The sequence below is a fragment of the Dasypus novemcinctus genome, chromosome 12, assembly GCF_030445035.2.
Source record: "Dasypus novemcinctus isolate mDasNov1 chromosome 12, mDasNov1.1.hap2, whole genome shotgun sequence".
NCBI classification, from domain to species: domain Eukaryota; kingdom Metazoa; phylum Chordata; class Mammalia; order Cingulata; family Dasypodidae; genus Dasypus; species Dasypus novemcinctus.
In genome coordinates this window covers 69,556,607-69,583,736 of record NC_080684.1, presented here as the reverse complement: position 1 = coordinate 69,583,736, position 27,130 = coordinate 69,556,607, and the positions used below count along the sequence as shown (strand labels likewise).

General features: G+C 35.1%; 1 protein-coding gene across 16 annotated transcripts in view; it reads left to right on the top strand.

The window, feature by feature from the left end:
• The window catches only part of MGAT4C (MGAT4 family member C), a 926,873-nt gene that overhangs the window by 700,624 nt on the left and 199,119 nt on the right, over window positions 1–27,130 (top strand). For 10 of the 16 annotated variants that reach the window (XM_071218991.1, XM_071218989.1, XM_071218984.1 and 7 more), the window contains one exon: window positions 192–296. The exons of the other annotated variants lie outside the window; for them this stretch is intronic. The gene's annotated coding sequence lies outside the window, so the exon portion shown is untranslated. The remainder of the gene's footprint in view (window positions 1–191; window positions 297–27,130) is intronic. 16 annotated transcript variants of the gene reach the window in all.

Here is a 27,130-nt window from a genome sequence, read left to right as displayed (position 1 = left end):
CTGAGAAATATATTTTCTGGCTATTTTTATTTACTATTTTAGTTCATCATTATTGTGATCAAGTTCATACTGTGATGTTGGCCCAGGGGCCTGAAAGACTAAGTGTGGGAAAGCCAGAGCATGTTACCACGGTGTATAGACAAAAGAGGAGGTAACTGCTGTTCTCTCCCCACTCTCCTTCCTCATACCAGAAAGTGTAACCCTGAAACTGCAAAGAACAGAAGAACATGGAGAAGGAGATGAAGGTTTTGCTGATTGCTGGAGAGTTCCTCCATTAAGCAGAGGCTCCAAGAAAGGTAGCTCACTTATTTTATGCAAAGTCCCTCTACCACACAATTTTACCTCTTTAACTTGATTAATACTTTTTCCTTAGGTATATGGGGAGTCTTGTATTTTAAATCACCTTAAAATATATCATTCATTAAAATCTCTAAAGGCACTCACCATTTCTCTCCTACAGAAAAATAGCTACATCCTTCTATTAACAACCTTAACTAAATGGAATGAATAATTTGGGTTTCACTTAATATTTTTGTCCAAGTAAACTTACCCTCAGGAACCTCAATCACGGAATGGAATTTTAGAAAGCAGACATAGAAGTTGTAATAGTCTAGCCTTCTTTTCAGGAGAAAAGCTGAGTCTGATGAGGTCAACTAACTAAACCAGTCCTTGTCACAGTGGCTTAATGCCTGGCCTGGGACTAAAGCCGGATCTTCCACCGCCTGGTTCAGGGCCCTGTTCCACATACCACATTTGTAATCCAGTCTAAGGCTAAAAGCTACAGACTGAAGATTCTGTCCGTGAAAGACAGATTTCTAAGGGAAAAATATCCACTATACCAGCAGAAATTTGAGAAGCCTGCTATCGTTAACAATATAGAAACAAATCCCCTCTGGATTTTTAACCTGATCTACTCTGCAGCCTTTCTTACAATTCTAAGGATTAAAGAAAACATGTTGAAAAACTGTGTTAATAATCACAAATAAACTGTGTTGTAAGATGATATAGAAAACAGTTAACATTGTCTACTCCCATAATAAATTTCCTGGTATTGTGTATATTTTAATATTTTAAAAAATCAATTTCTTGACATTGACCAGTAAAAATTTCTAATTTTACCCTGTTATGAATTTTATATTTTAGAGTTCTAATAAAATTTGTAAGAGAGGGGTCATTTTGTATAAGGCATAGATATTAAATTAATATATTAATATTTATGTATAAGAGTCTCACTATGTGCTCTGAGGATGCACAGTTGAATATCATATGATCCTTGCACCAAAGCCGGGTGTGGTTTCTCAGAGGCAGATTGATATATAAAATGATCCAGTGTCTACCATAAATGTTTCATTCTCAGGCTATGAATCTAGTATTATACTTTAAACTTTTATTTGGGCAATATAATGTGATCATTTTCATTTTCAATCCACTTTAACTATTGCTGTACCATGAACAGAAAACAATTTATAGTTGTTCAATATTCTTTATCACTGAACTACTGAGGTAGCATAAGTATTTATCATTTTCCTAAGCTCCCTAAATCTGTTTTATCTGCCTGTGTAACAAGAACTTGCATATTAAAGAATATAGTGAATAAAGAAGGCAATAACGACATATATTTAATTTGCATTATATGATATATCCTTTATCCATTGCTTTAAGCTCATTATGAATTATTTTTTCATTTAAAAAATAATTGCTTTAAATTATCATATTTTAATTTTAAATGGATATAGTTGATTATTACTTTAGATTCAGGATTAGCCAAAGGTCATTATGCATTTTCTTATAATTCCATAATGAAAAATCATGAATTAAAAAGGAAAATGTAATTATCTACATAGTTGATAAATACTATTTCAGTTATAAAATTTTACAAATGTACATGTTAAAGATCTTGCAGTAAATGTAAGTTGGCTATTCATATTTTGTATTCACCAAAATACTTTGTACCATGATAGTAATTTCATTTTCCATGTGGTCTGTACTTAACAATTTTGAAGTGACTCCTTTGGATTAAGCAATAAAGACTAAGGAATAGTTCTGCAGGATCCAGTGCCTTAATTACAGCAATTGCACACACTAGAAAGGGGAAGGGAATAAAGAGAAGCAAGACTGACTAAAGTGACTATTGGAACTATAAAAATTACACTACTTTTCATCTGGAGAATTACCGTGCTCTTATCAAAAAATAACATGAAATTTCATGCCAGACGGACCAGGATACACTTTTATTTTTTAGCATTTAAAGTTGGGAGACTGAAAAAGCTACTTGAGTTTTCAGAACCAAAATTTAATCAATAGTAAAATGAAGATCTCAATAACTCAGAGGTTTTTGAGGACCTACTGAAATTGCCATTTATTTCCTCTAGCCTCTGGAAATTGAATTATATTATTCCATACTCTCACACATTTTATAGCTATCATCTATATGTCAATGACTCACAGATTTATACCTTTAACCCTTGCCTCTGTAAAAGTATAATTTTCTAAAAGATAAAATTGACTCTTGTGTAAACATAAAAACGTATTAAAGAATATATTTAATTCTGATGGGCTCTACAAGATGAAAAAATTGATCCAAAAACATATGAGAAGATAGCTATTACTGTATGTGTGTATTTATGTAGTTTAATAAGCAAGTTAATTAAGGAATAAAGATTACTGGATTAGAGCCCAAACTGGTTCATTTATTAATTCTTACAGGGTAAAAAATTTTAACTTTTTTCCCATCCATTCCACCAGACAGACATTATTTGCACATATATACTGAACAACAACTACAAATCTATAAGTTAACCTGTTTCTACAGAGTTGGAAAATGTTCCAACCAATAAACAGTCAAGTCCGACACAGCATTGAAAGACATGAAGTAATTTTTTTGTCTATTTCCAAGTTTTGAAAAATTTTCCTGACACCCCTCTGATAGATTTTGATATACACAAAACTACTTAGTTAATATTTTCAATTAGGTGTCTAAAAGTATTATCAGAGTTAATGTATCTGAAACACACATATGCACTCAACATACCCTTCCTGGATTTCCAAAACAGTAAATAATACTGTCACCTCTTCATGTATTCTAACCCCAAATCTAGGCATTGTCCTAGATTCCTCCCTTTGTTTCTTAGTCACTACTACCATTTCCATATCCAGCTTATCGTACCTAAATCATATTGTAAATGCATACGAATATATACATGGTATCAGCATCTTTAACTCTATCACTGCTGTATGCCAAACTGGTAGTCATTGTCTCTACCTTTACATCCTTCCCTCCATTTTCCACACCCAAGCCATCAAACCATCCAGTGGCTCCCCATTACAATTAGGTACAAAGTCATTACCCTGGCCTACCAAGGTTCTCCATACTCTAGCTCTGACCTAACTTGCCAAGTTCCTATCATACGATTCTGTGCTGCACATTCACTACACTTCAGCTATACATGTCACCTTTCAGGTTCTTGAATGCTCCAAAGTCTTCCCCATCTCCCCATAGTAACAATTAGGCCAGTGCTTGCTTGACCAAATAACTTAGCACCATAATTTGACACATGAACTTAGCCGTCACAGAACAGAACACTACATTTATAACTAAATTCGTTTTTTCCTATTCTCATTAGAATGTAAAAATATATGAGAAGAGTATTCTTATCTATATAAATCAATTCAATATTCTCAGTGTCCAGAATGGGGCCAGGTACATGGTAAGAACTCAATAAATATCTGTAGAAAGAATGAATAAATCACAAAAATGAAGTGCCAAATATGCTAAGTTATCAAGGCAAAATGAATCTCTTGGTGCAGAAAATGGTTTGGTGAACTAATCACTAAATTCATTTATCTATATCCTAGTTCAGGCCGTGGTTAAAATTGTAATTAAATTTAAATGTAGTATTAGAAACTAATATGTCATCTTATTCAATTAGCATTTATGATAATAGAATTTGGAATTCAAGAAATATTCAATATCAAACTCATAATACTCATGGTAGTAAATGTATATTTTAAATACTAATCCCTATCATTTGACTATTTCTGTTCAACATGCCTTGATAATGTTGTTCTACATTCTAAGTGTTTATATCCACCACTTCAGAATCTGTTTTGTGCCATAAAGTTGACACAGAGAAAGGAAGAATGCTTGTGATGAGGATGGAGCATGTGGAGCCTTTACAACTCTTTAGCAAGAGATTTGGAAATAATGCCTTCATTACTTAGTACTGAACTTAGATGGAATTTGGCCTAAGTCTACAGAGAATTCAATGTCTGTTTAGTTTGTGGCTTTAAGCTCGATTTCCATGATTTACCTCAGGATCAATTTATTAAATAAAGATTTTATTTTATTGTATTTGTCTAGGGTATGCTGATATATTAATTTGAAAATAATCATTTTTTATCTCAGTGGTCCATATATCAGTGTATTCAATTGGTTTCCACCAAGAATAGGACAGCCAAAGTTTATGTACTTGTTAATTTTACAGCTGTTTGTATTGAGAGAACATAATTCTTTTTTTTTTTTAATTGTTTTTTTTAATGTGAGGGAGGCTATAGCCTGCTGGCATCCTCCACCACAGTTGCATCCTTTGCCACATGCAGGGGCAAAGAGTATTAGTTTTAAAATCAGTGAAAAAGATTGGGGGTCTGTGAAATTGAAAAAAAAAAAATGAAACCGTTTGAACTTTCAGGGTTAGGGGTCGTATCTTTAGAAGGATTGAAATGTGATCTGAGCTGGATTGGACGCATTAGCAAAGCACTAAGAGAGCCAATGAAGACTGTAAAGGGAAAGAAAGATTTGGAGGAACTAAGCTAAGAGTCTGTTCTACATTCTGACCTTTATTTCTTCAAGACTGAAACCTTGTGTGTGTGTGTGTATGTGTTTGTGTTTGCAAAAGCTTATATGTGAAAGCTTATAGAACTACATATGCACAAATACAGTGGCACTAGACAAGTACCTGGAATTTAATGTCCATTCTTTAAATACTTACTGAGTGAATGTGGTGTGAATAAAATATTAATTTCTTTCCTTAATAGATCAGCCCTCTGAGATGTAGAAGTTCTGGGTAAAACTTACAAAGAGAGAAACCCATGTAAGGCCCTGGAAAAAGTACAAGTTTACTTGTCATTGAAGGGCAAATGCTTGAGAGAAGTTTACAAGGAATTGAAAGAAGCCCTTGACTGTAAGATGACATGACAGGGGATGGAATGGAGAAATGAGAGAGTGGCAGTTGAGGCAGTCAGTTTCAGAGAGTTCCAGCAGGAGGTCAGTGTGCAGGCAGCATTGCTGAACTTGGCACCTGGAACCTGCTTACCACCTGGCTGTGAGCCTAGGAAGGCAGGCTGGATGCCTCAGGGCACAGAGCTAGGAAGGGGCTGATTCCAGGGCCTAGAGTTTCCATGCAGGCATCGGAGAAAACAGCACAGCAGAACAGTCTTTGTGACAGGAACAATGTGTAAACCACAACTGTCAGCGATGTCTAATTTCAAATAAGCACGAGACACCTGAATTACTGTAATCAGTCTCTTAAATTTACAGTAGAAGACCCAGTGGGGACCAGGGCTGGTCAGTTAGTCAGAAAAGTAGTTTAAAATAGGATATTATAAAAAATGACAGAAAGATGACTTAAGATTTTCTTTTAATAGAAAAGATAGATGTTAAGTCATTCACCAATCTTTTGATATGGTGCCATGACTTTTTATTCTATGTGCTGATACATTGTTTCCAAAAAAATTACACCCATAATGCATCATCTATGATTTCTGAGTTTTGTTTCTTTGCAGAAAAAAGAGAGCTTGATAACACTTGAAATCTGAGTGCAGATTCCTTTTAGATTTTATGATTGTTGAATTAAGGATAAGTTCAGCTGCAAAAACATGCATGAAAACTAACACAAAGGACTCTTAATGAGAATACAAGAGAATCAGAGGGCGTCAAAATGCAGTCATACTCTTTGAGTCATTGTCACTAATTGAGCATTTATTGTACGCCTGGTTTCATTTAATCTTCTTTATATGTCTTCTTTCATGCAGTTCTCAATTGTGTATTTTGGTCAAACCCACACATACAGTGAAATGGATATCTGTGAAGGTTAAGTTCATGTGTCAACTTGGCCAGGTTATGGTGCTCACCCTTGGTCAAGCAAAACACTGGCCTGATTGTTACTGTGGTGTAATCTGTAGATTTACACCATTAGTCTGCCGATTACATCTGTGGCTGTTTATACCTACAGTCAAGAAAGATCACCTTCAGCAATGAGAAATATCATCCAATGAGTTGAAGAGCTAAAAGTGAGAACTGATGATTTCTGTGATCAGAAAGAAGAATTTCTCTCTCTCTCCTTCAGCCAGTACACTTCTTCCAGGGAATTCACCTAAATCTTTATCAGAGTTTCCAACTTGTAGCCTGCCCTACAGGCCAATACCTATGGCCATGTGAGCCAACGCCTATATTAAATCTCTTAATATTTGTTTATATGCACACTCTCAGTTCTGTTTCTCTGGAGAATCCTAATACAATATATATATTAACCACCTAGGAAGATTTAAGAAAAATGGTTCATTTATCAACTTAGTTTATTATCTAAATATTTTTCCTAAGTATTTTCTTCAATTTACTCATGCCTGAAATCTCTTTTATCTTGAACCATGGTGGTTTATCATAAATTCATTTTTCAGGAAAAAATTTATATTAAAAATCATTTACTGGAGGGATTTAATATATTTTGAGACCCCTCCGCAAGATTTATGGTATCAGGTATCATTCCACAAGGATTTCTTCTTTAGACAGTTTCTTTGTAGTTGTCTTTTCCAGTTCAGTTTTAAGTGGAAGTTTAATTTTTGGGTTCTTTATTCTTTCATAGCTAGGGAATACTAAATATTATCAGAAATTTTATTGTATGTGCAGGGAAAAGGGAATGTTCTATTCTGAGATGCTTGCAAACTCTTTTAACTGTAACCTGTAACAATTAACTCACTTCAAAAGAGCATATAAAAACTGACTTTGGGAATAAAAATAGTGAATGTAACTTTAGTCACAAATGAAAATGAAGTAAATACTTTTCTCATTTTAACAAAATTTGATAGAACATATCCATGACATGTTATCTTCCTTAATTAATTTTAATTAATTTTAATAATTTTTATATTAATTAAAATTGAGAAGTTTGGGGGAATAGCAAACCTTTTCAAATGAAAATGCAAGTAAACCTACAAATGTCATCTTAAACATTAAATACAATATACAAAAGCAAATAAAATACAAGTAATATGCCCATATTATTGTAAATATGAAAATACATCTAAAATATAAATATTTTTGTATTACTATAAAAGCTATAAAATACTTCTCAAAATTTATCTAAAACCCAGTACCAAGTTTTCATTTTTTTAACCTATAAGATATCTTATATTCAGGACCAGGAATTAAGAACTTAAAATGGTATGTATTAAATACCCTCCCACTGATATATCATATCATGCTAAACTTTTATTTTCCTTTCTATAATTGTTCATAAAATAAAAAGAGGAGCTCAGCAGTGCTTGAGGAGCTATATAAAAACCAAACATTAATTTTATTCAGATGAGATGATTTGTATGCAAGCTGATCAGGCTACAAGCTTATCTCATTACCAGCTCAAGGCAGTGAGCATTTCATCATTTCTCAGATGCCATTAAGTTTAATAATATGACTGTCTGCATTGTGTATTAAAAATGCGTGACTGTTCCACGATTCTTTATAATGGTGAAGTGATTGTGAATTTTTATTACTTCGGTCTTCAGTGCTCTCAACTTTATTCTTAACAGCAAAGCTAATTGCTTGAACTGCCCTAATTGCGTTGTTCAGAGAATATTCTCCCTTTTTCCTCTTCAGTTTCAGTGCCGTTAGTAATATGCAGATTTTTTGGCAGGAGAAAACTTGCACAAACATATAATTGCACCCCAAATTAAAACACAGCGGGTACACATGGTCTCTGGCAGGGTCAATTAGCTCAGTCCCCTCGTCTGTGGGAATGTGAGTGGTCATTCCTGCTGATTCTAACCAGTTGCAAAGGCTCTGATTTGCATATGCAATTTGTTTCAAGACCTTATGATAAAAGCACAATTTTTAAATGCCGAAAAGGTAGCATTTGCAAGAAGTCATTTAAAATTTTACTCTTTAATTAGTCATTCACTATATTACTTTCCTCAAAATTGGTAATTCCTTAGGAAATTAATCAAAATGGATTTCACGTCATTGTTTATATTCTTTTGTTTCTGTTCTTCAAATTTTCCTTTTTTCTGTGGTTTAGCTCTCACTGGGAACCCAATAAATATAAATAAATCTCTGAAACTAAGACAATTTAGCTTCAGTTCTGCTTCTCCAATGTTAACTTAGAGAGGTCATTTCACTCTTCTGTTTGTTCTACACTGTCAAAAATAAGAGCTCCCATACCTAAATGATAAAATCCACAGTGTTTTCTCCTATAAATTACTAATATCAGTGTCATCATAAATAATTCATGTATATCCCTAAAATGGGGGGAAAAATTCACTCAATGAAATTTGCATCTTTCCTCTCATCTAATGACTCACGATGCCCTAAGAATTTTTTGACTGTGAAGGAGGAAGGATAAGTTTTCTTCTGTACATATCATTAGTGTTCCATCAAATGAGACTTGGTCTAGACATAAGTTATTTATGAAGAAAAAGAATCCTAAATTATAGGAAAATTGTATTTAATATTTTTATTTAGAGTTTGTGTTGGCATGAGTCTTTTGTGGGCCCCAGAAAATTATGTTCTTAAATTGGTCCATTCCTATGTATGTGGGCCCCTTTTGACTGGATTACTTCAGTGAGGCATGGCCCAGGTTGGTTTTTGGCCCTCTTGCTGTAGTCCTATATAAATGGAGGCCTGAAAGCAGAGACACACAGAGAAAAGAGAAAGACAGAGAAACCTGGAGAGGTTAGAACCAGTGGAACACAGAGTCACAAAAAGAGCCCCTGAGAGCCTGAAAGAGATGAGATCCAGGGGAGAGGGGAGAGATGAGCCATATGCCTGATCACCCACAGCTGAACTTCAGAGACTGGCAGAGCTGCCATGTGCCTCATCACTCACAATAAACCCTGCCATGTGCCTGATTGCTCACAGCTGGGCTTGGGGAAAGAGTGAACCTGGAGAGAAGGCAGACACTTCAGCAGTGACCAGCTGCCATTTTGTTTTGCTTACAATGTGGAAGGAGTGCAGGATTGCCAGCAGCCAATGTTTGGTGGGACAGCATCTTTGATGCTGTCTTAGTTTGGATATTTTCATTGTCTCAGAACTGAAAGTTTTTAATCTAATAAATTCCCATTATAAAATCCAACCCATTTCTGGTATTTTGCAATGGCAACCTTTAGCAAACCAAGCAGTTTTGCTGAACTGCTTCTTCTTTTCACTCTTACTTCACCCAGTCTCAGACACCTCAGACACCTAGATCCACCTTTCCCCAGGTCCAAGATGCTTTTGCCCTTCAAATTGAAAATATCTAAATAAAAATCATACACACACAGATTTTATACTGTCCAATGGGCCAAATTCTGCTAGGCATTATACAGACAAGAAAAATGTCCACTGAGGAGTGTTATTTAGATGGGTCAGCGGTTTAGGCTGTCTGCTGAATAGTGTACAATAAGGGCTACCTCACAACTTTACAGAATACGTAAAGTTTAAGATAAGTAAGATATTGCCAGGGTATAGAAACAGCAAAGACAAAGGCAAACAGATATGAAGTTTATTTAATGATCTGGAAAAAAAATGAGAAATTTAGAAAGGAGGAAAGAAGTATCAAATAAACTGTTGCCAAATTACAAAGGACTTTGACTTTCAATGATAGACAATTCAAAGCTGAGAAGTCACCAACTTTTTATCATCGGATAAAATCTTTTCATTAAATTCACAGGAAAAGAAGCTTTCAAGAAATAGGAAATCCTCAGTCTAGAATGAAGACCCAGAATGTGCCATTGGGTTGGTATCTTAAAAGTTCTTTGAGAGATTTAAATAAAATAGGAGGATGTGGAGTGTGGCACTTTAAAGCTGGATGGATTCCAGAAAATCCTGTTTTAAAGCAAATCCATTCCTGTACATATAAGCTTATTGTAGATGGTTTAGACTAGATTCAGTTAAAGGGCCTTCCTTTTCACTAATCTCCTCAGTTAAGGGCCTTTGATTAGATTTCATGAGCCAGGATCTTAATCCTCTTACTGGAGTCCTTTATAAATGGAGGAATAAAAAGCTGAAGACACCGAAAAAAAGTCTGTAGAGACAGAGAGAAACCTCCAGAGATCGATGAAGCTGAGAGAAAGAAAAGCCACCAATGAAGGAGAGGAGGTTGAAATTAACAAGGTGCAGAGAAAGCAGAGACTGAGACTGGCAGACACAGCCATCATGCCCTGCCATGTGAGAGGAATCCAGAATCACCAGCAGCCAGTCCTCAGAGAAAAGTATGGCCTGATGTAGCCTTGACTTGGACACTGTCATGACCTCAGAACTGTAAGCTTTTAACCTAATAAATTCCCATTGTAAAAGTCAACCAGTTTCTTATATTATACTTCCAGCAAGTTTCAGAATAATAAAACACCATGGATCTATTAAATAATTTCTATGAAAATACTTTAAAAAATAACTTCCTAAGAATTAAATGATGAGACTAATGTATGTGTGTATATATATGTATATATAAAATTTCCTCAGAGGACAGATAGTACATGCCTAGCTAGTTGAATAAACTAATATGCACTGAAGCGAAAATAGGATTGCTGCTGGGAACACAAAATGGTACAGCCATTTTTGGAAGACAGTCTGGCAGTTTCTGACAAAGATAAACATAGGCTTATTATATGATCAAGCAATCATGCTCCTAGGTATTTACTCAAATGAGTTGAAGACTAATGTCCACACAAAAACCAGAATATGAATGTTTATAGCAGCTGTATTCATAATGGATAAACTATGGTACATCCATGCAATGGAATATTATTCAGCAATAAAAAGAAATGAACTATGAAACTGAAGCTGGATTTCTCTAGTTTCTTGGCTATGTGACATAAAAGAATTTAACAACATGCTAGTTTAGTTAGGCCAGTAGTTTATTGAGAAAATGGGAGAAAAGAGCAGAAACAGGAAAAAAGAACAGATTATGCATCCCCAGGTTTAGGTGCAGGCTTTTCCAGAGAGAGAGAGATTTGGCTTGTGTGATTACCTTTTAAGATATTAATTATTCCACCCCTTGCTAGGGGTCCCAGCTGTTTGCTGTGCTGATTGATTACCCAAACTCTCAGTTCCCCAGGGTCCCAATAGTGAGGCCCCTTGAGGATATCTGGGACTTCTCCTTGACCCCAAATGAGATCTCATTGAAAATGTGGTTCTCGTAGGGTCCTCTGGTAGTCTCCTTGGTGACGGTCTTTCCCTCAGTAGATTTACAGGCAGGATTCCATGGCCACGTGTTTTGTGGCCATGTTTTACTGCCAGGTTTTAGACTTATCTTCCCTTCTCCTAAACTAGCCTGCCTCAAAATCACAAAAAGATATAAGGGAACATTAAATGCATATTGTTACTTGAAAGAAATTAGTCTGAAAAGGCTACCTACTATTTGATTCCAAGTATATGACATTCTGGAAAAGGCAAAACTATAGAGATAATAAAAGGATCAGTTATTGCAAGGGATTAGGAGGGGGAGAGATGAACAGAGGGGGCACAAGACATTTTTAAGACCATGAAACTATTTTGTATGATACTATAAAGGTAGATACATGACATTATGCATTTTTAAAAACCTATAAAATTGCACAACACAGAGAATGAACCCTAATGTAACATACAGACTTTAGTTAATAATATTATATCTATATTGGTTCTTCAATTATATACCATGCTAATACAAGATGTGAATGATAGGAAATGCTGTGGGGACTGGAGGGAGTTTATGGGAACTCTCTGCATTTCTTACATAACTTTTTTTGTAAAGCTAAAACTGCTCTAGAAAAATAAAGGCTTTTTAAAAAATAGGAATCCCTCCCTGCTCAAGATGTTGGAATAATATATTTTAGGACTCTGTTTCCCTATAGAAGCTTTGAATAACCATCAAGAACTGGCAGAAAGATCTTTCTTAAAGCTCTAGAAAATGATGTTAAATGATGGTGGCAACAAGGTGAGTACCAAATCAAGAGGAAGTTTATTTAAAAGCAGTAGGCTCTTTTTTTTTTAATTGAAATTTTAATTTTTTTAAAGACAGTTAGATTACACAAATGTCACATAAAAAATATAAGGGATTCCCATATGTCCCACTCCTCACACCTCCCTATTTTCCCACATTAACAACATCTTTCATTAGTGAGGTACATTAATTGCAATTGATGAACACATTTTAGAGCATCAGCACTTAGTATGAATTAAAGTTTGCAATATAGTTTACACTCTCTCCCACTCAATTCTGTAGATTATGGCAAGATATAAAATGGCCTGCATCTGTTGTTGCAATACCATTCAGGACAATTCCCAAGTCCTGAAAATGCCCCCATATTATACCTGTTTTTCCCTCTCCCTGCTCCTAGAAACCCCAGTGGCCGCTGTCTCCACATCAGTAATATCATTTCTTCCATTGCTAGAATTACAATAAGTCTATAGTAGAATACCAGTAAGTCTACTTTAGTCCATAGGTCATTCCCCAATTCTGAGGACTCTGGTAGGGTGATGTCCATTCACCTCTAAATAAGAGAGGACTGCAAGCCCATGGGGCCCAAAATGGGACACTTTTGCTTGCATTTGTAGACTCTCGAGGTTCCTTGGTATGATAGTTGTCCATCATTGCCTCCTTTTTACTTGTCTTGAGTGAGACCAATGAATTGAAGAGTAGACATTGCAACTCCATTGAGAGATTCAGGGCCCAGCTAGCACATGGACAGCCAAAAGATTTAAGTTTCTTGGATGTACACATATGAAGTCTAGTACTAATTGTAGTTTCAAATAGAAGGACAGAATAGCCATGTGTAGGGAAACCACAACTGAGTCCAACTCCATCACACTGGAGAGCATAGATTCCAAAATAGGAACTCCTGAGCTATCTGCCCTACCTATACTGTCTCGATGTCTCCAGGGCCCTCAGGAACCCCACTATTTGGGGTAGTATGAATTTTGGCAGTCAATGAGATCCTGCTGAGGAATACGTAAGAGTAGCCTCTGGAATGCCTCCCAACTCACTTTAAAGTCTTTTAGCCATATAAACTCTCATTTGTCTTTATCTTTTCCCCTTTTGGTCAAGGTCTTTTCCCAGTTGCATTGCTAGTTGATGCTTGGTAGTAATTCCTTGGTGCCAGGGAGGCTCATCCCCAGGAATCATGTCCTATGCTGGGGAGAAAGTAATGTATTTATATGCTGAGTTCAGCTTAGTGAAAGGCCACATTTGAAAAACAAGGAGGCTCCCAGGAGACAACTCTTAGGCACCCTGTAATACTAGGCTAAGTTTCAATTTCAAGAGTAAAGGTTCATATGCACGGTCATTAATATCAAGGCCCCATCAATGGACCATTCTCTTTTACTAGTCATTGCCCCTGTACTTGGCGGATTTTTATGATCTATTAGAGAATATGACAGAGTTCCCCAACATGGGAATTTGATATTCCTTTGGTTTTGTGTGAATCTCCACCCACTGTGATGATGACCCTTGACTATTTGAACACATTTATATGCCTTATATATATGCCCAGGTGAGCTTCCTCCCATTTATCCCCCAGCATTGACACCCTACACCAATGATCCTTCCCTGCCATGTATATAAGTTTTAAAATTTATTTTCATTAATTTTTCCTGGTTTCTCTTTTTTTTAATTTTTAATTTTTTAAAGATACATATATTACATAAATATTACATAAAAAATACAGGGGATTCCCACATGTCCCACTCCCAACATCTCCCATACTTTCCCACATTAACAACATCCCTTATTAGTGTGGTACATTCATTACAACTGATGAACACATTTTGAGGCATTGCCACTAAACATGAATTATAGTTTACATTATAGTTTACACTCTCTCCCAACCAATTCTGTAGGTTATGGCAAGATATATAATGGTCTATATCTGTCATTGCAGTGTCATTCAGGACAATTCCCAAGTCCTGAAAATGTCCCTATATTATACCTGTTTTTCTCTCTCCCTGCCCTCAGAATCTCCAGTGGCCACTGTCTCCACATCAATGATATAATTTTTTCCATTGCTAGAATCACAATGAAACTATAGTAGAATACCAGTAAGTCTGTTTTAGTCCATAGTTCTTTCCCCAATATTGAGGATTCTGGAATGGTGATGCCCACTCTACCTCTAATTAAGAAGGGGCTTTAATCCCATAGGGCCAATCTTTGGGCTGCCCATGTGTCAGCTTGGTCCTTAATTTCAATGGAGTTGCAATACCTACTCTCCAGTTCATTGGTCTCACCCAGGACAAGTAACAAGGAGATGATGATAAAGGAACTGAGAAAAGCAGTAGGCTCTTGTACTATACTGACTGGCCCCTTCTCCACCCCTCACCAACTCAGTGCAGAGCTGGCCCATACTTCCAGCATAGATCCCTGGTCCCAGTTCTAGAGAGAGCACATACTGGGGGTATGCACATACTGGGGGCATCTATGTTTGGTTCAATTTGTCTGCTGGTGACTTGAGGGACTCACCGTCTCAAAACTTTCCATGTACCTAGAAGACAGTTCACAGAACTGTCCTACAGAAATCTGTGGGAGTGCAGTCAGGTGGCTACCTAGGACAAGGGTTTGCTGGCTATAGATATACAGTGCAGGGTTTTGGACTATGAGGAAAATGTTTCCTAGGGAAGATGGACATTCGCATCTATGTAAAAGAAGATACCAAGGGCACTTTTGCATATAAAAGGAAGAGATCATGCATAGGCATGATTAGGATGGTCCCTACCTTTGGCCTGGAGCTATTCTCTAAACACATTGTATAGATAAATTCTGAAGGAGAGCACTGGATTGTAGAGGTCAACTGCAAAGCCTGGCAAAGGTGTTTTCTTTCATTGTTTCTTCTTTTTTCTCTGATAGTTCCTGGCTTTCAAGGAAAGCTCTGTCATAATTATAGCTGGATACAACTTTAAGGAACAGTGACACTTCAGAGTCTAAATTCCAGTAATAAAACATTAAATATCAAAATGTCCAGGTTTCAATGAAAGAGAACAGAGCATACAAAGAAACAGGAAGTGATGGCCCAAGAAGAGATACAGAGAGAATTCTGAAAGCCACAAGAAAGACACAATATATCATTTACAAGGGCGCTTCAGTAAGATTAAGTGTTGGTTTCTCATGGAGGCAAGAAGGAAGGGAGATGACATATTTAAAATGTGAAAGAAAAAATATTTAATCAAGAATTCTTCATCCAGCAAAACTGTCTTTCAAAAATGATGGGAGGATTAAGACATTGTCAGATAAACAAATGCTGTGGGAGTTCCTCACAACTAGACCGGCCCTGCAAGAAATGTTAAAGAGAGTTCTGCAGGCTGAAAGGAAAGGGTGCTAGATCAAAGCCACATGAAGATACAAGGCTCTCCAGTAAGGATAACAATATGAGTGAATATAAATGCCAGTCCTACTGTATTTTTGGTCTGTAAATCCACTTTTTACTTTCTATGGGATCTAAAAGGTAAATACACAAAGGTAATGATAAATCAGTGGTTTAGGAGTTATAATGAGTAAACATACAATTTGTGACAAGAACTACATGAAGGCTGGGGGACAGAGAGGTATAGGAACACTGTTTTTTGTATATTGAAGTTAAGCTGGTATCAAAGCAGGTGAGGTTGTTAAAGATATAGAATGTTAAATTTAAGCCACATAGTAACTACCAAGAAAATACCAGAGAATATACAAGCTCTTAGCCGCAGCTTGCCAGGGCAAGGTGGCAGGCGGAATGTGGAGTTAATGCATGATGGGTATAGGGTTTCTATATGGGGAGATGGCAAAGTTTAGTAATGGAAGGTTGTAAGAATATCACAACAGTGTAATATTAGTAATCTCACGGAAAGTTGTGCTTGGGGAGTAGATGAGATGGAAAGTTTATGTTGTATATGTTCCCACAATTTCTTTAAAAAAGAATGATCAACTAAGGAGACAATGACAATTAAATATACATGATTCGGTGCAGGATCTAATAATAGAGGAGAAAAGACTCAAAAGGACATTAAGACTTGAAAAAATTGGAATATAGACTAAGCTTTATATCAATGTTAAATTTCTTGAACTAGGTAGCTACACTTAGGGTGGTTAAAAAAATGAATATTCTTGGGCTTAGGAAATGTACATGGCAGTATTCAGTGCTCTAGGAGCACGATATATACAACCTATATTCAAGTGTTCAGAAAATGGATCCCTAAATAGAGTGAAGAGATGGATAGATAGATGATAGATGATAGAGCAAATGTGGAAAAATGTAAAATTGGTGGAACTGGTCCTCAAATTAAACTGATTTCTATGCTCATCCCCAAATAAAAGCATATTTAATTTCCTGACATTGTTAATTCATAGTGAGGTGCAAAATCTACAGGAATTCATTTTCTGAACACCTGAGTAGCTCAGGATTATAGATGCTTGCTCAACATTAAAATATAATTAGATGTAACTTTGGATAAATTCAGGAGAATGGTTTGAGAATATTGTGCAACCTTGTAATTAATGTCTAATTGTTGGTAATTATGTTGTTCAGTTTTGTGCACAGCCCAATCTATTTGTTTATTTATTTATTTTGCATCAGAGCCCATGCCAATTATACTCTGGCTTCAACTGTCAAGGCTATCAACAAATTAAGTACTGATTGCCAAGGCTGCATGATAATGGTCTCCTACCAATTTGCCTAAAGTAAGTAGGTTCTTAAGCCAGAAAATGCAAGTCTGTGTTGAATGCTCCATCTTCCATATCAGTTCTAATTATCTACTAATGGCTAGCCAGACCAGAATTTTATTCAGGCGATAAGGGGGTGGCCATCTAAATTCTGGTTATCTATTTCTTATTATGTTTAAAATATTTATGCACCATTTAAATGGTGTGTGGCCTGGCATCAAATTTAGCAAGATTTTGCATTTAAACAGCTTTTCTCTTTCTGCTGTTGCTTACGATTTACTTATTGTAGCAGAAATTAGTCTTTAATATTTTTCTTCCTTTGCTTTACTTTCCTGAAAAACAGTTACTTGGCATGAACTGAAGCAACATAAAATCAAGAGCATGCACTGCAAGATTTTATTATCTTATTGATGATTTTTTTTCTCATAAAAAAACTCCTAAAAATTGAAAATAATTTAAAATCTTCAAGGGTAGAATTTACAATAATACCTATGAATATTTTTAACATTCTTGTTAGGGACAACTTAAATAACTTTGAACACGGAAACTAAAACATAAAATCTCTTTTAAAACCTTACTATAATGATAATTATGCTACTTTAGCCTATAGCATACCATAAAGATATGCTGTTGAAAATATGTTACACATTACAGTGGTGATATATAATACTGAGATCCCTGATAAAATGAATGCTCAGAGTAAAGGTATTTGGGCATATAATTTCACAGAAACAATAGCTTTTAGGGCTCTACAGTATATCACCAGAGTGACAACTTTGTGATGAAATGTAATACATAATCTCCTTGGTCATATACACCAATTTTTTCCTGAACTGGAGAATATTTTGTCTCTATTTAATAATAGTGCCATGATTCTTAGCATCATCTAGTAAGTAGATATAAGACCTGTACTTGAGGGTATAACCAGCAATGCAGTTTCAATTTGGGGAAGCTATCAGCATTTTCATGCACATAGCTTTCCTAATAAAAGAAATATTTCACTTACTGAAACAGGAGAACATTCATTAGCGTGATATACAGGCACTGTAGAAATGAAAAATATGAATTCTAAGGCAGAATATGGACTAGGAGATCCAGGCTTAAGTAAAAATCCCACAAATCTACAGTACATAGAAAGTATTTCCTATCATTCCACTTAACATTTGCCTTCATGGTCTTTCCTGGTTGCCCAGTGAAACCTACTGGCTTGCATTTCAACAACCTCCCAAAGTTAAAGTTAGGCTTCATTATGCTTGTTATTCTTGTCACTGGAATTTATAGAACACATACTACATGACAGGCACTGTGATAAGGGCTTAGAGCACATGATATGTTGACAAGGTTCCCATCCTGGAAAAGGCCATTGTAGGGGCAAACCAAATAAACTACTTAATTTCACAATGAGTCTGTGGCTTATGTTATTTTGTTCTTATTTAATTTTTTCATCTTCCTTTCACTAATTCCTGCTCTCTTCATATGTTGAGTTCAGTAATACCTGCAATTGATAATGATATATGAGGGTTTATGATTTCTGATAAAGACATTGTTTTCTTCCCCCTTTCTTTCCTTACCTCTATTGTCTCCTACACAGGTTTTCTGGGAATGTTTTTTATTGGAATATTCTGTATTTGTTTCTTTGGCAAGTTAATTCTGACAGAATAAAAATTAAAATCTAATAATAGCAAAATACCTCTAATGTTATGAAGTCCTATTTTTAGGATGAGGGAGGTTAAGTGCCCCCTCCCCCAACCCTAAATACAAATTTTTCTTCTTATCTCCAATTAATCACTCTTCTCTTTTCACAGAACATGTTATGACTATCTCTATTAGAGCACTTAGGACTTCATCAAGGCTTCTTGTTCATGAGTTTTCCTTTCTTCATGGTGAAATCCTCAGGGTCAGGAAGGCATACATAATTCTGGGTGGTAATATATTAAATGTAAATTGCTTTTTATCAGGAAAAATGTTATTCATAAGAATGCGATGGAAACATATGCAAGACAAATATCCCAGTGCCAATGTTTCATAATCTACAGCTACTTCCAAGTTGCTTCATTATTTACCTTTACTACAGATAAATTTTGAGATTTCCAGTAAAATAATACCCTTTAGGCATGGAATAAGTTTAATATCTCTTGGTTATAAAGAAAGAAAAAACAACTTAAATTTCAACACTGCACCTTTACAAAAAAATATTACATATTGCGATCCCTTTCTCTGTGCCTACCTACATAGTTATAATAACATTCTAACCATCTATATATATGTATACATGCATTCATTCATATGCATATATCTATATATGTGTATTTATATAGATAAAATCTCATACCGTGCTTTCAATTAAGATAGGTTTAAGTTCACATAGGGAAATAGAGCTAAGAAAAATGAGAAAGCAGAAGTAGAATAATCTGAGGCATTTTTTACTAGCCAATTGTTGAGGTTACAGATATCTTTTTTTTATTTGAAATAATCTCGTTTGGTCACAGGTTAAAATTTGACAGGCAAAGGAGCAACCCAATATCTTAGTTCTTTCCTCCTTTGGTTACATGGGGAAAAAATGCATACACAGGCCTCACAACAAAGGAGAAAAAGGAGCTGAAAGTTGTTTTGAAACAGGACACATCTTCAATATATGTATGTCTTCTGTATTGTCTTCATTCTCTTCTCTGTGTTTGACCTGGCTTTCTCTCTTCAGCATCCTCTTGGTCACCTCAAAGCTCAAATTTCCTTTACCTGACTTCCAGGCAAAACCTATAGATCCAATTAATTACCTCAAATCCACCCTTCTCTTTTCAGAAAGAGAAACTGCCTGGCCTAACTTGGTCAGGAGCTTATTGCAAATAAGAGTGACTATAGCCAGGGAGCAAGGTCATATATTTTATGACTTTTGCTTGGATTCCCTGTTTCTGCCCATGAATATTGTTTGTGTCTTAGCATAAAATCACCTCCCTGTAGGAGGACAATGCTGCCTCTACTAAGAAAGGGACAAATTCTGTTATTACCTTTATACTGGAATGAAGAAGAAATACTACTTTTTCTAGCCTTGCTCTCCTTTTCTTAGGACTTTAGAGATAGTTGGCAAATATATTTAGCAAATACATTTTGTCTTGAATTGCTTTATTTGCATGACTTAAATTACATGCTTTTAGTTATGAGGCACTCACTCCATCGAAACTTAAACGGCTTTTTTGAACGTTTGAGCTGGTAATTGTTTAAGAGTATTTTATATTTCAGGTTGTGAAGTTGAGGTCATCACATAAAGGATTATAAAACCCTTGTTCTAAAGCTGATGGAAAATGTTCAGTTTAAAGTCGGACTTTAAAATTTTGAGAGAAATTGTCATTTATAGCTGATGGTCCTTACTGCTTTATGTCCGGATGCATGAAAGGATTTATATATTAAAAGGCTTCTAATTTATTGTTCAAATCAGAGTTTAAAATAGAAAATTCCTCTACCAGAATTTTCCAATGTTTAAATTCGTACTTGATTTTCATCTCATTTATTTTTTAGAAAGTGAATCTGAGCAGTTACTTATATTTCAACAAAAATTGAATTCAGCTTATTTTATTGATAAGTAATTGGGAAATCTTAAGTCCCTATTAAACCTTGGTCCATTCAAGAATTGCAATTTTTTTAAAAACTCGTTTACTATGTCAGTTAATTTTTACATCAAATGATCCACATTCCATTAGTCAAAAGAAGTCATGGCTAAGACCAATACCAAGGGCATTCCCCACCATCTGGTAGGTTAGGGAATGAAGAGTTTGAGGAAATTCTAAATATTTGCTGGACAATAATCTACCACACTGGAATGAAAATTGAAAGAAAGAATAATGTATATATATGGAGGAATTAGTCATTTTCACTCAGCATATATAATATGCACCAACTATTTACCAAGCACTGTGCTAGTTGCTCAAACAAAATTTATTAACATAGAAGCAGGGATGGTACTTGCCCTCCTTGAACCTAAGGCTTATTATTGGGCATAGTAAAAAAAATAAAACAAAGCAAAACTTTTCTTAATTATCTTTGTATAAATGCTATATGCAGAAAACGCAAAGTACAATTAATAGAAATTAATGAGGGGGACCGAATCAAGTCTTAAAGAGTCAAGAAAAGCTTTATAGTAGTGAAATATAGCATAAAATGATAGAAGCAAAGTCAAGGCATTTTTGGGACTTGGAGTTGTCCTAAATGATATTGCAGGGACAGATGCTGGACATTATATATCCTGCCATAACCCGCTGAATGTCCTATGGGAGGGTGTAAACTACAATGTAAACCATAATCCATGAGGTGCAGCAGTGCTTCAAAATGTATTCACCAAATATAATGAATGGGCCACAATGATGAAAGAGGTTGTTGATGTGGGGGGGGGGGGGGGAGTTGGGTATGTGGGAACCTTTTATATTTTTTAATGTAACATTTTTTTGTGATTTTTGTTATCTTAAAAAAAAAGACAAAAATAAATAAATAATAATAAGTAAAAATAAATAAAAATAAAAAATAAAGCTTATTACTTAGCTGAAAAAAAAAGTCACAGAAAGATGTTTGTCATAGATGAAGGCCTTCAGACAGAAAAGAGACATTTAGGGCTAATTTAGACAATAAAACATTGAATATTGAAGTGGTCAGAGAATAAGAACTCCTACAGCCAAGTTAAACTTTTGGAATTTATTCTAGAATCAATGGGAGGCCATTAAAGGATTTTAGGCAGGGTTTGGGAAATTCAGTAATATTTACATTTGAAAAAGGTTGCAATAGCTTCTGTATGTGGTATGAATTAGACCACAATATAAACTGAAATTCTCATATATTGCTGGTGAAATTATGAATAAAAATTGGTACAATCACTTTGGAAAACTATTTTATATTATTTATTAAGGCGGAAAGATCACCTGTCAATTCTTAAATATTTGAAAATACTCTTATATATGTACATCAATTTTGTAAACTGGAACATTTATTGAAATACTTTTATATAAATTTAAATAAATAGATATAGACAATACCAAAATATCTGCCAACAATAGAATGGATAAATAAATAGATTTATAAAGTGGTATATTATTAACAGCAAATTTTTTTTAAAGTTATAGCTTTACATAACAACATGAATTTCAGCAATAGTTTTTTTTTTTAATTTTCTCTTTATTTTTTAAAAAAATGTTACATTCAAAAAATATGAGGTCCCCATATACCCCCCACTCCCTCACTCCACTCCTCCCATATCAACAGCCTCTTTCATCATCGGGGGACATTCATTGCATTTGATGAATACATTTTGCAACACTGTGGCACCACATGGATAATGGTTTACATTGTAGCTTACACTCTCCCCCAGTCCACCCAGTGGGCCATGGCAGGACATACAATGCCCAGCATCTGTCCCTACAGTACTACCCAGGACAACTCCAAGTCCCGAAAATGCTCCCACATCATATCTCTTCTTCCCTCTCCCTAACCTTAGCAGTTACCATGACCACTTTCTCCACATCAATGCTATAATTTCTTCCATTACTAATCACAATAGTTCCACAGTAGAATATCAGTAAGTCCACTCTAATCCATATTCTATTCCTCCATCCTGTGGACCCTGGGATGGTTATATCCACTCCACCTCTATATCGAGAGAGGGCTTAGATTCCACATGGATAATGGATGCATTTCTCCTCCCTGAAGTTGTAGGCACTCTTGGCTCCCTGGTGTGGTGGTTGACCTTCACCTCCCTGTTGGAACTGTGGTTGGCACTGGGGTTGGTGTATACTCAGGAGACCTGAATCTCTGGACTGTCCATGTGACAGCCAGGCTCTGAACCTGAGCAGACTTGCAACTCCTACCCTCTGGTTTATCCGTGACATAGTTTTGAATGAAGAAGCCATGGTGTAGTAGAATACATGCAATATTATTTCAAGGATATCCATTTTAAACACAGGGAAAATAAATAAGATATTTTAGAGATAGACATATTTGATGAAATTTTAAGGAATACAAGGGAATGAATTATAAAACTAAAAGAAAAGATAGTGGTTGGTATCTGAGTGAAGACAATGCATTTGAATCAGGGAGAGGAACACAGAATTTCTTAAACTAGCTGATGTTTAAATTAATATTTTAATATTTTAACTTTAGAACTGTATATTTTATATAATTTTTTAAATTATTGAGTATACAATAAAACAGTATGAAAAATAGATCATAAAAAGGTCAGAGAGGATTCAAGGAGATCATTCTGAGGGTTCTTGGGACATACCAAGGAAAATATAAATAATTTCTCTTGAATGAGGACAAAGAGAGGAAAATCCTGAGGTGATAAGAGGATGAGGATGTGAGAGACTCTGAAGGACTGTACGGAAATTTTCCATTGTGACTTTTGCATATATTGATCCTGCAACTGTTCTTCCCCACATTTCTATTGATTATTATTTTAGCTTCTATTTGTTCCTCTACAGCACTCTTGATATTAGCAATTTGTCCAAGAGATATTATACTAGGTGTCTATGGGAAATTCCTGTTGATAAATCTATCAAGACATTTAATATAAATGTCTGAAGTTTGGAAGGAAGATCAGGGTACCAGATAAAAATTTATACATAGTTATTTATCCTTTTTATGACAGTTAAAATTATGTATGGATACATGGGCCCAAGGAAAATGTATCAGCTAAAAAAAGATATAAGCCAAGATGGAATCCTAGGGAATATAATATTTAAAGAATAACAAAGCCATGTAAGATGTTAGTTGACTTCATGAAAATGTTGAATCTTTCTCATTGAATCTTTGTGATTTAGTTGCTTGTCTTCTCTTTTTAGAGCCATATCTATTCAACAGACACATCTTAGAGAGTGCATCTGTAGCCACTCTATCTAAAATATTTGTCCTTCACATCATTCCCCCTCATTACCATTTATCTTCTATCCCCTCTCCTTATTTTTTCATCTCACATCAAATATCATTTATTATATGTATTATATATTAATGTGTCTATTTGTTTATTTTTATATCTTCTCCAGTAGAATATAAGCTTCATGGGGACAGAATTTATTTCAACATGTTATTTCCTGCTTTTAGAATACTACTTGGAGTATTAAAAAAAACAATAATTCTTAAATGAATGCATGAATGACTGACTGGTAGATGCCTCCAACAAGATTACCAAATTATCATTTCCTGGATTCTACTCACCACCATTTTAACAATACAGCTTACAGAATCACCCTTTGTGGCCATTTGAGATTATTTATAAATTCCTAAAGGAGAGATTATGTTTGTAAACTGTTCTGTTCTTTTCAATGTGAGCCCCTTTGATTGTACTAGATTCAGCTGTGATATCTTTGGTTAAATTATGTTAAGATTAGGGCTTTGATTCGAGCACATTAGTAGGGTGTAACTCAGGTTAAGTCTTCTTCCCCTTGGCGGGTTGATATAAATGGGCACAAGAAGACACAGAAGAAGAAGGTACATGGAAAAGAAAGAGAGCTCCATAAACACAGCAGAGGAGAGAATCTTGATCCTAAGACCCTGCCCCAAGAAGAGAGACATCTATTTACCTGATAGTTTGTAGCTGAAGAGAGCAGAGAAGCTGAGCTCAGGAAGCCCAGAAAGAAACAAACCTCTATAGCAGCCCGTAGATTAGGAAGAGGAAGGCTGAACCTCACAGAGATCAGCAACCATCTTGCTTCAACATGTGGCAATTGACTTTGATGAGAAAGGCAACCTTGAGTTGAACTCCTTAGGGCCTTGTAGCTGTAAGGTTTTATGCCAAATAAATACATAAAAATCAACAGATTTCTGGTACTTTGCATCAGCACCTCTTTGGCTGACTAATACAACCTCTGTATATTACCAATCTCTGAAAACATGGAAATGAAATTTGATTTCTAATCATTAATACAAATTCTTGGATTATTCTAAAGAAGCCAGGACTACAATTTTAGTTCTCAATGAACAAAATTACTTTCTTCTACAATATTTCTATGGACTACATCCTTAAGCCAAATTAGGCACAGCAAAGACTCAGCAAGAAATTTCTGAGTAACTAATCTGTGTCTTACCTTAGCAATGATGTGCTTGGACTTAGAATATGTTGATAGACCCCTCACCTCAACCTGAAAAACATACACGCAATTCTGCAGCTAGTAAGTTAGTATGTACTTCTACATAGTGCTAAATTGCTACTAGATTAAAGGCAGCAGACTTCATTAACAAGGGCTAGATTCTAATCAGCCTCACTGTGAGATACTTAGGTTAGAGCACTATATAAATTGTCAGTATGCTTTAAAAATCATTGCAAGAACTCTGAGAGATGTTCTTAGAGAACTGCTACAGTTCACAGATGTTCATTTTATCTTCCCAAAATGCAATCTCTTTTGTTTTTTTTGTTTGTTTGTTTGTTTGTTTTGATAATATTATTTCAATATTTCCTTGTATAACTACCTTTTTTAGTTTCCTTGGCTGATCAAGGAAATAGCATGAAATGGGTTGGCAAAAAAGAATGGGAATTTATTAGGTCATAGTTTTGCAGCTAAAAGAAAGTCCAAATCAAGGCATCATCAAGGCAATGCTTTTTTTCCCCCAAGACTGGCATTTTAAGAGCCGGCTGTCAGTAATCCTTGGTCCTTTAGGCCTCTGTCACATGGCAAAGCACATGGCAACATATCTTGCTCTTTCTATTCTTTTCCGGGTTCTGTTGAATTTTTGCTTCTGGATGCCTCTGTGGCTTTCTCTCAGTCTGAATTGTATTTTGTTTATAAAGGACTCCAGTAATAGGGTTAAGACCTGTCTGGGGTCACACCTCAACTGAAGTAACCTCATCAAAAGTCTTACTTAAAATGGGTTCACACTTACCAAAATAGATTAAGTTTAAGAATGTGTTTTCCTGGGGTTCTTATGGCTCCAAACTACCACACTATCCCTGACTGTTTTCATGTGACTTTACTGATAAAGTCCTATACTCCTTCCCTTCCTATAGTCACTAAGTTGTCTCTCCCAGGAACTGAAAGACATTTCAAACAAAGATATTGGTTGCTGATTCTTATTAATGGCTGCACCCTGATGAGACTGAACTTAGTTCCTCCTAACATAATCACAAAAAGTTCTTTAGGCCTGTCCTTTCTTGTTCACAGTCTTTCCTGTGATTCTGAAAGCTGCTCCATATCCTTCTAGTAAACTCATTCTTCATTAACTTAGTGCTTGTTTCCATTACTCCCAGTCAAAGGACATGAAAAAATGCAGAGGGCCTATCAATTATTATTTTTAATGCTCATAACTTGAGTAATGTATATAGGATCTGATAGGAAATGGAAATAATGATGGTATAGTTCTGATGAAATTACTTAAGATACTATTACTTCCTGGAATTTTGGATTACTTACATACATGCTTTAAAGTTGATCATTTATCCAAAGATGTCCTGAAGATTTGTCCTTGGAGATTCGAGATGCCATGAATGATAAATTTATATTTTAAAAAAGTTTCTTTTTCTAAGTGCAGTTGAAATATCTCATTGTAGGCAACCCCATTATTAGATTCTCATATATGACAAATAGCTTCTCTTAGCTACTGTCTCCCTCTCCACTGTCCATCATCCCAGCCTTGGAGATGAGCACTCTTCTTCTTTGAATGCATTAGTCATTTGTGAATAATGACATAAAAGCTTATCAATGTTCTAGAAAGAGAGCCTTTTATTATACTTCTCTAACAGCCATTAATATCTGTAACACTCAGCGGTTTCCTAATTTTCTTTTGTAAAAGGACAAGCTTTAACTACATGACAAAATGGCATTGAGTTGAAAATTATTACAAATTTCCTTAGTGAATGTGAAAAGGAAGAATTAGAAAAATAAGCTATACTATATCAGACACAAGAAAACTTTGATTTAAAAAAAGTGCACAATTTTTGGGGGGGTTCATTGAATTGATAAACATCAATTATAAAAAAACAAACCATATCATAAAAGTACTTATTTTCCCATCTAATTTTTGGGGAGTTATTCAAGAATAAAATCCTTAAATACATGTTGGCAAAAGCTTTTAAACTTACATAAATAAAACAAACTCATATATGTCTCAATATTTAGACAAAGCATTGTCTGAGCAAAAATTTGGAATAAAAATTATTGATTGATTAAATAAAACTACTACCATTTGGAATTATATTTATAAGTAATTTAGGAAAGAATTTTAAGTACTGAAATATTATTTGAATCTAAGTGGATGTTATCATAATTGAAAATAAAATGGTCATAATTGTGTAAATGAAATTGATATAT